Source organism: Amblyomma mixtum, chromosome 5 (assembly GCF_055824585.1).
Source record: "Amblyomma mixtum isolate Tamu chromosome 5, ASM5582458v1, whole genome shotgun sequence".
Taxonomy (NCBI): Eukaryota; Metazoa; Arthropoda; class Arachnida; order Ixodida; family Ixodidae; genus Amblyomma; species Amblyomma mixtum.
This window is the reverse complement of record NC_143016.1, coordinates 142,806,857-142,818,896: the sequence shown is the minus strand read 5'-3', so window position 1 is coordinate 142,818,896 and position 12,040 is coordinate 142,806,857. Positions and strand designations below refer to the sequence as shown.

Genomic DNA, 12,040 nt, shown 5'->3' with positions numbered 1-12,040 from the left:
AAGCAAGAAACGCATAAGAAAATGATTTCTGTGCTTTATTGTTTAGCGCGAGTTTAGCAGCGCAATCATTTCTTACCTCACAGATTAGTGAACTGAAAATGGGGCAAATAAACTCCATGCTAACAGTGGGGTCTGATTCCACTATGTCCGGTTGTAGCTCGGCTAACAGAGCTATGACGACGGCTGTCCAACCTTCTACTATCGAGTGTATTCGTCTTACCTGTAACCTAACCTTCACAGAGCTTTCGAGCGCCATCACGCCCTTGAGCGACGAGAGAACTGCCATACCAGAAGTGCCACATCGGACGCCATTCAACGGTGAAGGCAACAGCTGTACCAGAGCCATGTTACGCTGCCAATGGCAGCAAAACTGCGTTTGCTGGTTTTATTGACAGCCGCCTTCCTTCATGTATGTCACAACGAGTTCTCCATGTCCTAACCCTTGTCGGCTCAACCGCTTAACGAAGGCCTCGGTGTTGGCTTTGTGCAAGAACTTGTGCAAGAACATAAAACATTTAGTGCAATCTCTTGATCACCATCATCATCAGCGTCACTGCGCCCACTGCAGGGCAAAGGCCTCTCCCATGTCTCGCCAATTAACACCGTCCTTTTTCAGCTGCGGCCACCATATCCCCGCAAGCTTTTAAACCAATCGCCCACCTAATTTGCAGCCGTCACCTATAATATGGTAGCCCGGGTATGAAGGGTGTCCGATCTTGATTACAGTGACGCCTTCATCTTTCGCTGTGGGTTGGAACCATCGCCACCTTTTCTGTCATACAGTCACCATCGGAGCGTTTACACTACATCAGCATGCCGTGTAAGCAGTACGCCTGCTGGTGGTGATGATGATGATGTTGACGGGGTAGTCAGCACCATCTAGTGCAGCAACTTAACCGCTACCGAGTGCGTTTCATGAGTGGAAATATCTGCTAGAATTTTTCGTCATCCTTGCTGCGACACGCGAGCGGTCTAAAGTGTAACTCACGCAAGCTACTGCATTCCCCTGTCGTGATTCTGTAGAGCTGACGGCGCTTTAAAATTCTGAAGGCATGAAACGCTTCTCTCTTGCCTCTTTGGAATACTCAGGTTAATATCATCCGCGATCGTTACGAGCCTGACGAAGAACGTCATACCAATCAGGAGGAATGAATAATGTAACGCCCAATCTGATCCTATCTTGACGAAACATTCCTTCCGGACAGTTTCCACCCTGACCTAAGAAATCGGGATGCCGCCACTGGAAGCGCGCCATGCGGGCACGAAAGTTGGCGAACGGGACATTCCTCAGGTCCCTGGCGCAGCTTGGAATTGAGGTTCGCCGTTCGAATGCATGAATACGCGCGTGACGACGGAACGGCGAGAAGAAATACGCTGTCATCATTGTCATCATTGTCATAAGCGTGACTACACCCACTGCAGGGCAAAACCTTCTCCCATGTCTCTCCAATTAACCCGTTATTTTACATCCTGCGACCACCGTATCCCAACAAGCTTCCTAATCTCATCCGCCCGCCTAACTTTCTGTCGCCCTCTGCTACACTTGCCGTCTTGTGGAATCCACTCCTTTACCCATAATATACCACCGGTTAGCTTGCCTTCGCATTACATGACGTGCCCAAGCCCATTTCTTCCTATTGATTGCGACTACGATGTCATTAACCGCGTTTGTTTCCTCACCTGCTCTGCCCCGCTTCCGCTCTCGTAACGCTAAGCCTCCCCTAACATTTTTCTGTCCATAGCTCGCTCTGTTGTCCTCCACGTTAGCCTCCACGTTTCTCTCTCGTAGGGGAGTGCCGGTAAGGTACAGCAGTTGTATACTTTTCTCGTGAAGGATATTGCTAAGCTGCCATTCATTATTTGAGAGAATCTGGCATATGCGCTCCACCCCAATCTTATTCTTCTAGTTATTTCCCCTTATGATCACGATCAGTACCCACTACCTGCCCTAAATAGATGTATTCCCTAACCCCGTCAAGCACCTGGCTACCAATTGTGAACTCTGTTCTCTTGCGAGCCTGCTAAACACTGATTTCTTTTTCTGCGTGTTAATTTTAAGACCTACCCTTCTGCTCTGCCTGTCCAGCTCATTTATTATGCTTTGCAGTTCACCTGCTGAATGATTTTACAAGGCAGTGTCATCTGCGAATAGAAACGTATCTAGGTATTCTCCATTAACTCCATTAACTCTACTGTAAACAGGCGGCGGATAACATTTCTGTACAGTAGTGATAGATACCTTCCGGTATTTTCAGATAAGGCTCTTCTACACCCTCATTCAGCAATGCCTAAATTACTGGTGAGGTTTCGACTAAGTGAAAGGCTTTCTGGTACTCAATGAACGCTATATATAGAGGTTGGTTCTTTTTTGCGCATTTCTCTATCTCCTGATTGGTAGTGTGAATACGGCCTGTTGTTGAATATACTTAACGAAAGCCTGCCTTATTGATCTGGTTGATTAAAGTCCAAGGGTGTCCTGATTATGTTTGCGATTACTTTAGTAAATACCTTGCAAGCAACAGGCAGTAAGAATCGGTCTATAATTGTTCAGCTTCTTGACATGTCCTTCCAAAAGAATCAAGGTAATATTAGCGTTCTTCCAAGCTTCTGGTGCGCCCGACGCGATAAGGCATTGCGTATACAGGGTGGCTATCGTTTCTAGCATAATCTCTCCTCCGTTCTTCAAGAGATCTCTGTTACCTGATCCTCACCAGGTGCTTTCCCCTTCGCATTGCTCCTACGCCCTCTTTACCTATTCTTTCATTGCTGGCCAGATGCCCATTGCTGTGCGCTAATGCCTCTCATTAACGATCTGATTACAGTGACTACTGTAGAGATTTGTGTAGAACTCTTCGGCTATTCTATCTTATCCATATCTTAATGACAATGCCCTCTCTGCCACTTTGCGCATACATGTGATTTTTGCCTATGCCTAGTTTTCTCTTCATTGTTTTGAGGCTTCCTCCTTTCTTTTGATCCTGCTAGATTTTCTCTGTGCTAAACATCTTTATATCAGCAGCCTTAAGCATATTTATTAACATGGATAGCTCTACCATTCCTCTTCTCTCAGTAGGGTTAGACACTTTCAGGCTTTGGCGTATACTAATCAGATTTTTCGCCTCCCGAGATTGATTGCCTGCATCCTGTCGATCCTTCCTGCCACCTAATTCTACCGGGCGCTCAGTAATTATAGCTGAGATTATCGCTCATTGTTTGAGCTTTAATGCGGCCTTCGTCATTTAAAGCCAAATATCTGGTCTTCTGCGATATCCTCTATCTACTCTACTTTCCCTCCTACCGCCAACTCGTTAGTGGGCTTCTGCTTCACTGATTTCTTCCGTTCTTTCTTCAGATGTAAGCTGATTCGAGATCTCTCCATTCTGTGGTCGCTACAACGCACCTTTCCGCGGACCTCTATATCCTGCACGATACCAGTTAGAGCGCGTAGTATGACGTCGATTTTATTTTTACTCTCACCATTGGCGCTCTTCTACATCCGCTTCCTCTTCTTTTGTTTCCGAAACAAGGTATTCAGTATCTGTAAATTATTTCTCCCTGCAAACTCTACTAATAATTCTCGCCTGCTATTTCTGGAGCCTAGGCTATAGTCGCAAAGGGCCTGGTATTCGGTCTGTTGCTTACCTACTTTCGCATTGAAGACGCCCTTTAGTACAGTGTGCTGTGATTTGTAATTTGTTCATTGCCGATTCGGCGTCTTCTTGGAAGCTCTCAGCGAATGGTCTACACACATGGATGCAGGCGCGTAGGCCTGCGCCACCTTCAGCTTGTACCTCTTATTAGACCTAATTACGATAGCTGCCACCCTCTCGTCTTTACTTTAGAACTCGACTATGTTCCCAGCTATATCTCGATTGATGAATAGTCCCACACCTAGTTCTTGTATATCCGCTGATCCACGACAGCACAACACGTGCCCACCCCTCAGTGCTGTGTACGCCTCATCAGCCCTCCTATCCTCACTAAGCCATATGACATCCCATTTATGCCCGCTAATTCCTCGAACAACACTGCTAGGCTAGATTCACTGGATAAGTTTCTAGCGTTAAACGTTGTCAGGTTCCAGTGGTGCAGTGACGGCGTAGACGAACAGCATCCACCTCGTTTGCAAGAGGACCGAGATTCGAATCCCGGTGCCACGCAATTCTCCACCGAGATTTTAACAAAGAATCCGCGTGTCGATGAAATTTCATAACCAGGACTGTGGTGCGGCTTGATCTCGGCGACCAGAACCTACAACGTACTCCCTCAACAGACCAGGATTTCGCCAACGTGGTGTAGCACTTAACCACATCCTTCTATAAATAAATTGATCCAACACGCTCCAACTTGGTATTGAATAACGAGAGAGGCGGCAAGTCTATAAACGAGCACTTCGCCTCTTTGATAGTCCGTGGCGTAGATGTATTTGTGTGGGTTCGAAAAAACACTACCACACAAGAGTCTACACAGAACCATTTCCGCTCGACGCCACCAACAAGCGGAGAAACGCGCGCAGCTCGAAGCGTATACGCCACCTTGGAATGCGCTGCACCATGCCTGCAAAACATATCAGGGTTTTGGTTACGGCCGACAAAGATATAGGCTATGCTATTTTCGTTTTTTTTTTTGGTCGCGCCTACTGTGATAAGATTGACGCATGGTGTAGCTGGGTGCCTTGTACGCGTGCGCATGCGCTGGGAGGGCTATATATTTCGTATGCTGTCGCCTGATTAAACAGTTGGAGTAAGCGCCCGCGTTGTCGTCTTTCTTGTGTTATGTTTCCTTGTTGCGCCAAAAATCCTTTATTATGTCGTATATGAGTCGTTGAAGGAAATGTATGAGTGTGAGCTGAATTGCTTAACTTTGGCATAAAGTTCGTACTTAAGTAAGGGTATGTTTGAATTTGTTTTGCACAGTACGGAGGCATAGCCATTTCATACAAAACTCCAAGGTGTTCTTGCGCCAAAGGCACCGATGATGAAACAATCACGCTAACTCAGTGTAAAGTGACCTCCTTGGCGTCCACATCTATAAGTAAGTTGTTGGACCAGTTGGTCGGGGTATTTCATGCGTTGTGTCCCGGCATTTGGCCCTTGTGTTGTGTCCCGGACGGTATTCCTTGTGTTTCGTTCCCTTCTTCTATGTCCCGTTCGTGGAGCTGTGTTCATGGAATGCCTTTTATAGCAAATCGAGTTAAGGGATAAGGTTACTTCTGTGGAAAGAAAATTTTAAGTGCCGATACAAACAGAAAACTAGTTGTCAGTCTTGAAACATAGTAGTTTATGCCACAAAAAGCTGTAAACAGATGAAAAATTACCTGTTTTTCACCTTAAAAAAATTTTTAATTTTACATCGCACGCCAGCAGTGATAACTACAGTTTGTCTAATCGCGAGGCACACTGCTTTCGCATTTACTACCATAAAAGCATGGTCTGAAGCTGCCATAAAAGCATACCATAAAAGCATGGGCTTGGCGCTGAAGAGGAAGAAGAACAGCGACTTCTGGTCGCCCAGGCGGTCGACATGCTCGGCCTATAAATTATGGTGGGATAAATGTCTTTTACTAGTACTGCTACTTGTTTCTTCATTCTTCAGAGCTGCCGGCACGCTGCTTTATCGCTGTGTTTGTGATGCAAAACGCGACCAGATTTGTCTCGATTGATCGCATCCAGAATGTTCTGGTAACTTTCCACGCTTTACCTCGAAAGTTCGCTATCAACTTTACATTGAGCATGGCCGAGAGTGGCGGGCATTCTGTTCGAGGACAGCCGAGCACGCCTGTTGCTACCCCGCCGACTAGTCATTCAGTTCTTTCGGGCGCAAGTCAGCCCAAATACACAGTTTCGTTTGGAAGCCATTCTCGCTGTTTTCCTGCTCGCTGGACTGCAGTCGCCAGTACGTGAGAATAGTTAGTGTAATGACCAAAGAGAGTGCTTTTCATATAGGCCTCATAAGAGAATGTGATGGCGCCCTGTGGCCGTAGTGCTGCTTACTGAACGTAGAGTAGGCATGCACGAAAGAAACCTTTAGAAACAAAAACATACCTTTCCGACCATGTACGATGTATAGCCTAGATCGTTGAGCCACTGAGGAAGAAGCTTCAGGTCCAGGGGCAGCCCTCTGGCTTCTTCCAACAGGAGCACATAGTGCTGCATCCCTAGGAAGAAATATATAGGGCCATTGTATAGAAAACCATGAACGACAGGTATGGCGTGGCGTTTTAGTGGGACACGAAGACGCTCTGGTGGAGGAGGCACGACTGATTTCGACCACAAGGGTTATTTACCGTGCCTTGACATTCCACAGCACACAGGCGCTCTGTATTTCGTCTGTGTAGAAAGGCAGCGGCAGATGCCGTGATTCGCTTCGTTACAGTGCCGCTGCCCGACGCCAAAGTGACGGGTAATTTGAGGACTGATTGAGGCCCATGTATGTGAGCTGAACCCCCGTATCATGTTTCCGCAATATAGGGCAGATATTATCGGATCACTGCTTCCATAGCTCGACGGAATGAATACAGAAACGCACAAAATAATGTTCAGTAAGCATATCTGTTTCAAATCCAGCAGCCAGTTCTATGCGCGAGTTGTGTATATTTTTCAACATTCTCTGAACAAAACCTTTCTGAAATTAGAACGTTGTAGTTCCACCTCACTTCACAATTTACACCACGTGGCATTGCGTCTCTTACGCTCCACGAAGAACACTTGAAGACAGTACGTAAACATGGCATGATTTCCCACATGAATTGGTGAGTCGGATTTGGATGGTATACATAAGATGCTAAGCAAAAGTGATTTCATTTTTACGTAAATGCTACAAACGTTGGCAGAAATACCGGAAAACTAAAAACGACTACGAGGCTAGCTTTATCTAAATTAATCGTTAGTTGCCACTCTCGATTTCATTTATATCTATCAGGTTTCAGAACAAAATCCTTCATTTCGAAATCTTAATACGAGGTGTTTCAGGGAAGGATTGAAATAATTCTGAAAGACGGGATTTTTACGAAAAGAACATAGCTTTTTCATCATAGCGTTACCAGTGTTGGCGCAAAACCAGTGAATCGTCTTAAGTAGTGAGCCGGTTAGCACTTTCTTTAATAATTAACTTTGTAACTAGTAGAGTTGGGCGCTGAGATGCATATAGAGATTTGTAGCCAGTTATTACTAATAGCCAATACAGTTTTTAGAATTTCGAAAACGCGATTACCTTTGGCACTGGGGCTCGACAAAATTTTGCTTCTATGACTACTTACACGCAGTGGTAAGGTTGCTTTGCCTGTATGCTTTTCGAAAACGCATGTACTTTGTAACGATGTAGCCAAATTTTGTCGAGCCACAGCGCTAAGGATAATCGTGTTTCCAAAATTCTAAAAGCTGATATGGCTATTACTGATGACCGGCTGCAAATCTCTAAACACAAGCAGTTACCTAAGTGTTATAGTTAAAAAGTTAATTATCCGAAATTAGTCACTCAGCTTAAGAGAATTCAGCTGCTTTCTTGTGCCGCAAAAGCGATGCTTTTACCCCATAAAGCTTATTTTGAAAATTTCTTGAAATATTCCGTGAAATATCTGGCATAACAAGCGTGATCAGTTGCGTTCCGCGCCCATCAATTAAGTAATTAAAATTTTATGTCGGACGTTTTCAGCTAAACTCGCTGACTCTGCTGTTGTGTGAAAATTTGGGGATCGCTCTTTCTAGCACTGCATTTTCTGTTTGTAGGCCTTAAATTCCTTCCAAGGCTCTGATGTAATCCTAGTGTTTGCTGGTCCTAGCGTCTTTCCGACAATCACCTAGCTGTTGAAAAGGAGCGCTTTTTTTAAAAGGAAAAACCAGCGCGGCCACGTGTTGTCTACGAAAATTTTAAATACCTATTTGCCAAGCATTTCAGCTCAGAAAAGCAGAGGACAGGGCCGGGGGAAGCGATCCTCATAATAAAAACACCACGTGTGTAAGCGTAAGCAAAAACCTGCCACTACGAGGGGACGCTAAGTCGGCACACAGCGAGACATGCTATAACGGGGATAATAAAGTGTTCTAAGGTTCCATGAGAATAATTATTACATCTTTTTTACCATTGTACGCCGTAGAAAAAGAAATATTGTAGTTGAAATTTACAATCGTAAGCGTTCTTTGATGTGTGACGAAGTGGCGATAAAAAAATTACATTCTGCTTTATTGGTGCATAAAACGCGTGCCGTAATAGTGATCTTAATTTATACTTATAAACCATTACGAGTGATATAGAAGCAAATCTTGTGTATATATCCAACTATCATATTTACTCGCAAAATGCACGCGATCGAATAATGAACGCATCCATAACCTTGGCTGCACAAGAGTACACTTCTTTTTCCCTCGCGTAAAGAACACATTCTTTACTTTAAACGTACACCCGGCTGCTTGTGATAGTAAACGGTAACAATGAAGTTTCTTGAACGCCAGAACAGCTACGCAATAATTAAACCTAAACTTGTCGAGTGTGAAGGCAACAAAACCGCAGCCTACGCAAGGAACAGCCCGTAACAATGTTACGAGCGAAATACGAGAAGTAACATCAATCACGCCTGGACTAAACCAGTTTCTTTGTGTAATATCTGGCACGTAAAAATAAACATTACTTAGCTTTAAATATTAAACTGAGTAATATCTGCCACCGGCGGCAGCACTTGCCGTCGGAGGGAATTGGCGCAATATTTAACTGTTAGACCACTACGGCAGGAATGATATGAGGACGCCCAGAGATCTATGACTGTTAACTACAGAACGACCAAATGTGCATATACGGCCATTGACCCATTAAAGATATCGCCTCATGCCCTCAAGGCGGAGCTCAAGTTGCACGCCAATGGATTATGTCAGCCATTTGAGCGAGTTCTTTATTAAAAGATCGTCAATTTGGGCTAGATAGTGCATTATTTGAGACTGAAAAGGCAACAGCGCTACAGCGAGACATACACAAGAAAGACTGATGCAAGACATGCACTAACCAATTATGCGCATGTCCTGTGCAGTTAGGGCATGCCTGCGTCAGTCATTCTTGTGTATGATCACAAAAATGAACAAGGGAGGGGAAAACCTCAGGCTGCTTGAGCCAACGTTTCGACAAGGGGACTTGTCTTCGTCTGGGCTAAGCGTTCATCATTGGCAGGGATTAAATAGGGCCTTCGCTCCGAGGAGGAAGGCCCCGGGGGTGGGGAAGGAAAGTGGTGTGAGAGGGGATATGTGTCAGGAAGGGGAGGGAGGTGAATCTTGATTCTTTAAGCTGCAATAGTGGAAAAACTTATATCCAGGGGGTGTGTAATGAACAAAGGCTTTGAAGGGGCTCCGACGGGGGGTTGGCGCTGGATGGACCTGAAAAACTCAGATAAGAGGATTAGTCAGTGTGGTACAGGGAAATGAGAACAAGGCCAACAAAATAGGCTGACCCTGGAAGGAGAAAGAAAAGGGGGGGTGAGCATTTCCAAGGAAGGAAAAGGCAGGGGGGGGGGGGGGGAATGGCCCGAGTTCAGAGAAGGCCAAAAGGGGGGGGGGCGGAGGGGGTAACAGGAATGTCATGGTTTCCGAGAACTGGTAGTAGGGGATTAGAAGAAAAAAAAAAGTGAAGAAAGGGGGAGGGTGAGAAGGCCGGAAATGTGGTGGAAGATATGACGTGGGAAGGGTGCAAAGAGCGATAGTATACTCAGAAGTACTTGTATTTGGGCGTGTTGGTTCATAACCTTTCAGGGGGACACAGAGGCGCAACAAAAGACCCGGATATAGAAGCAGACAGGGACAAGCCCTTGTCTCTGTCTACTTCCACGCCCGTGCCCCCCATCCCGCCCCTGTGTCCTCCTGAAAAGATAATATACTTTTGCGAGGTTCTAGGAAATGGTCTGAGCACGTGCAAGACATTTGTTAATTTAAAATTATGCTAACCATGGAATGTACCTGAGAGATTCCAGGTTTCCTCTAGACATGTTAATCCCTGTTGGTTGCAGTGTTTTAAATTTGTGGATTAGGAATGCTTCTCTGTACTTTCTGTCCCTAGTCGATTTGAAGCCTGACTGAAGAATGAACAATTTGAGTTCCTTGTTCATTTTTGTGATCGCAAAGGACCATCAACCACACCCTCTCTCTACCATGGACTCCAGTCGACGGAAGATGACGGAACAAGGTAAGCCTCTCCCCCTTCTTTCATTGGCACATGTAGCGTTGATAGGTGATAGTCAATACAAGCACATCCACAATCACTTTCCTCCCGGAGAACATGCACCATACATTAGGTTTGAGAGCGGCGCCAAAACCAATGACATAAGGAAACTGATAGCCGCAGCACCACAGAACATCACGCACTTCGTCATTCACTGCGGGACTAATGACCTGAAACACAGCAGTGCGGAACAGACCATTGAGGCCATGAATACACTAGTACACGAGGTCCATGCCAACAGACCAAACACGAAACTGTACCTGACAACCGTGCTTCCTAGGGTAGTCAACTTGCACCACAGACACATGCCACAATCCCGCCAACTCGCAGCTCACGCACAGGACTCGTTTAAGCTCAACAATTTTTTGCTGGACATGGAACATTACCAAAAAGACGTTGAAATCATCCACCACGCTCAGATCCATCATGACCCTGAGGCACTCCTGGCCAGAGATGGACTTCACCCTAATTTTTTTGGCGTCCAAGTAATGGCAGACAACATAAAGTACCGGCTGAGAAATACATTTAAGTGGACGCTACAGCCCACTCATGCTCCCTCTCCCACTCTGGCCAACACTCAACAACAGACCACCCACAAAAGCGACAACACCCAGGAACGAACACCGCCTACCCCCGCTAGGACCCAGGACACCTCCACACAGTTCACTCCAGAGACTCGCGACGCTGGCACACAGACGGTAACCGTGGATCCCACACCAGCGGAACAGCACGTAGGAATCCCACCGAAAGTAGCCACTAAACAACAAAGCCACCACTTCACACAGACACCTACGCGTTTAGTGACGCACACTAGCACCCAGATTGTCACCGATGCGGACCTCGACACCGATACCACCCCCAAACACACAACACCGGTCAGGAGGTCCACTCGGCGCAAGCACAGATGACTTACATCTGGCAGCACCAATCGCCCCGAACCCAAAAGACGAATTTTCCTGGTCGCCAGAAAACTAGCCACTAAACAAACTAACTACCGATTCCACCTACACACTTACAAATCCTACTCGCAGCACAGGACAATACCCAAAGGACTTCGAGTTAATGTTAGGTGCTCCCTCGGTGCGCTCAGGCCTGAACTCATCGCTCGATGGGAAAAGGTTTCAAAGGACGCATCCCTTTCATTCATAGCTATTTTAAAAGAACATTGTCAAGAGCAGTTAAATTCCCTCGATGATCAACTTAGTAATATAGAACTAAATTCGGACGAAAGCCAGGCACTAGCAGATTTTGTAGCCAGAAAGGAACGAAAGCTGCACGATAAACAACAGCGTAAACAAATTAGAGATAAATTTCCGCTATATACGAATACATCTGGACAGTTTAACAGCCGCCCGCCAATTTCGATACAGACAAAAGATACGCCTTTTCCGCCGCAGGACAATGACAGCAACATTGTCGATATTTCCAAATCCTTAAGTGATAGCGACAAACGGATTCTGAAGCATGGCCTTACATTTTGTCCAACTAACAATAATTTTAACGAGTATGAACTTCACAGAGATATCACAGAATTTGCGCGAAGATTGCGAATTAAGGAATTCTTTGCCGAAAAAACGAACACCCCGATTACTAACCTAGCTCTTTCCTGTAACACGTGGTCAACACGTGCTCACCCTACTGAAGTAACCAGCCTTAATCCCATCCCTCTTAAAGCCGAAAGCACATGGACGCCGGAAGCGCAGCAGAGTCCCGAATTAGACTTGTACATTAAATCTGTCTCGAAAGAAATTATAGACCAAACAAAGCAAGCTCGAAAACGCAGAAACGTCACCCCAACAGGACAGGCTACTCTGAACCACATAGCTTCTAGAACCGGCATAGT

General features: G+C 45.7%; 1 pseudogene; it reads right to left on the bottom strand.

The window, feature by feature from the left end:
• The window catches only part of LOC149343946 (arylsulfatase B-like), a 69,932-nt pseudogene that overhangs the window by 38,228 nt on the left and 19,664 nt on the right, over nucleotides 1-12,040 (bottom strand).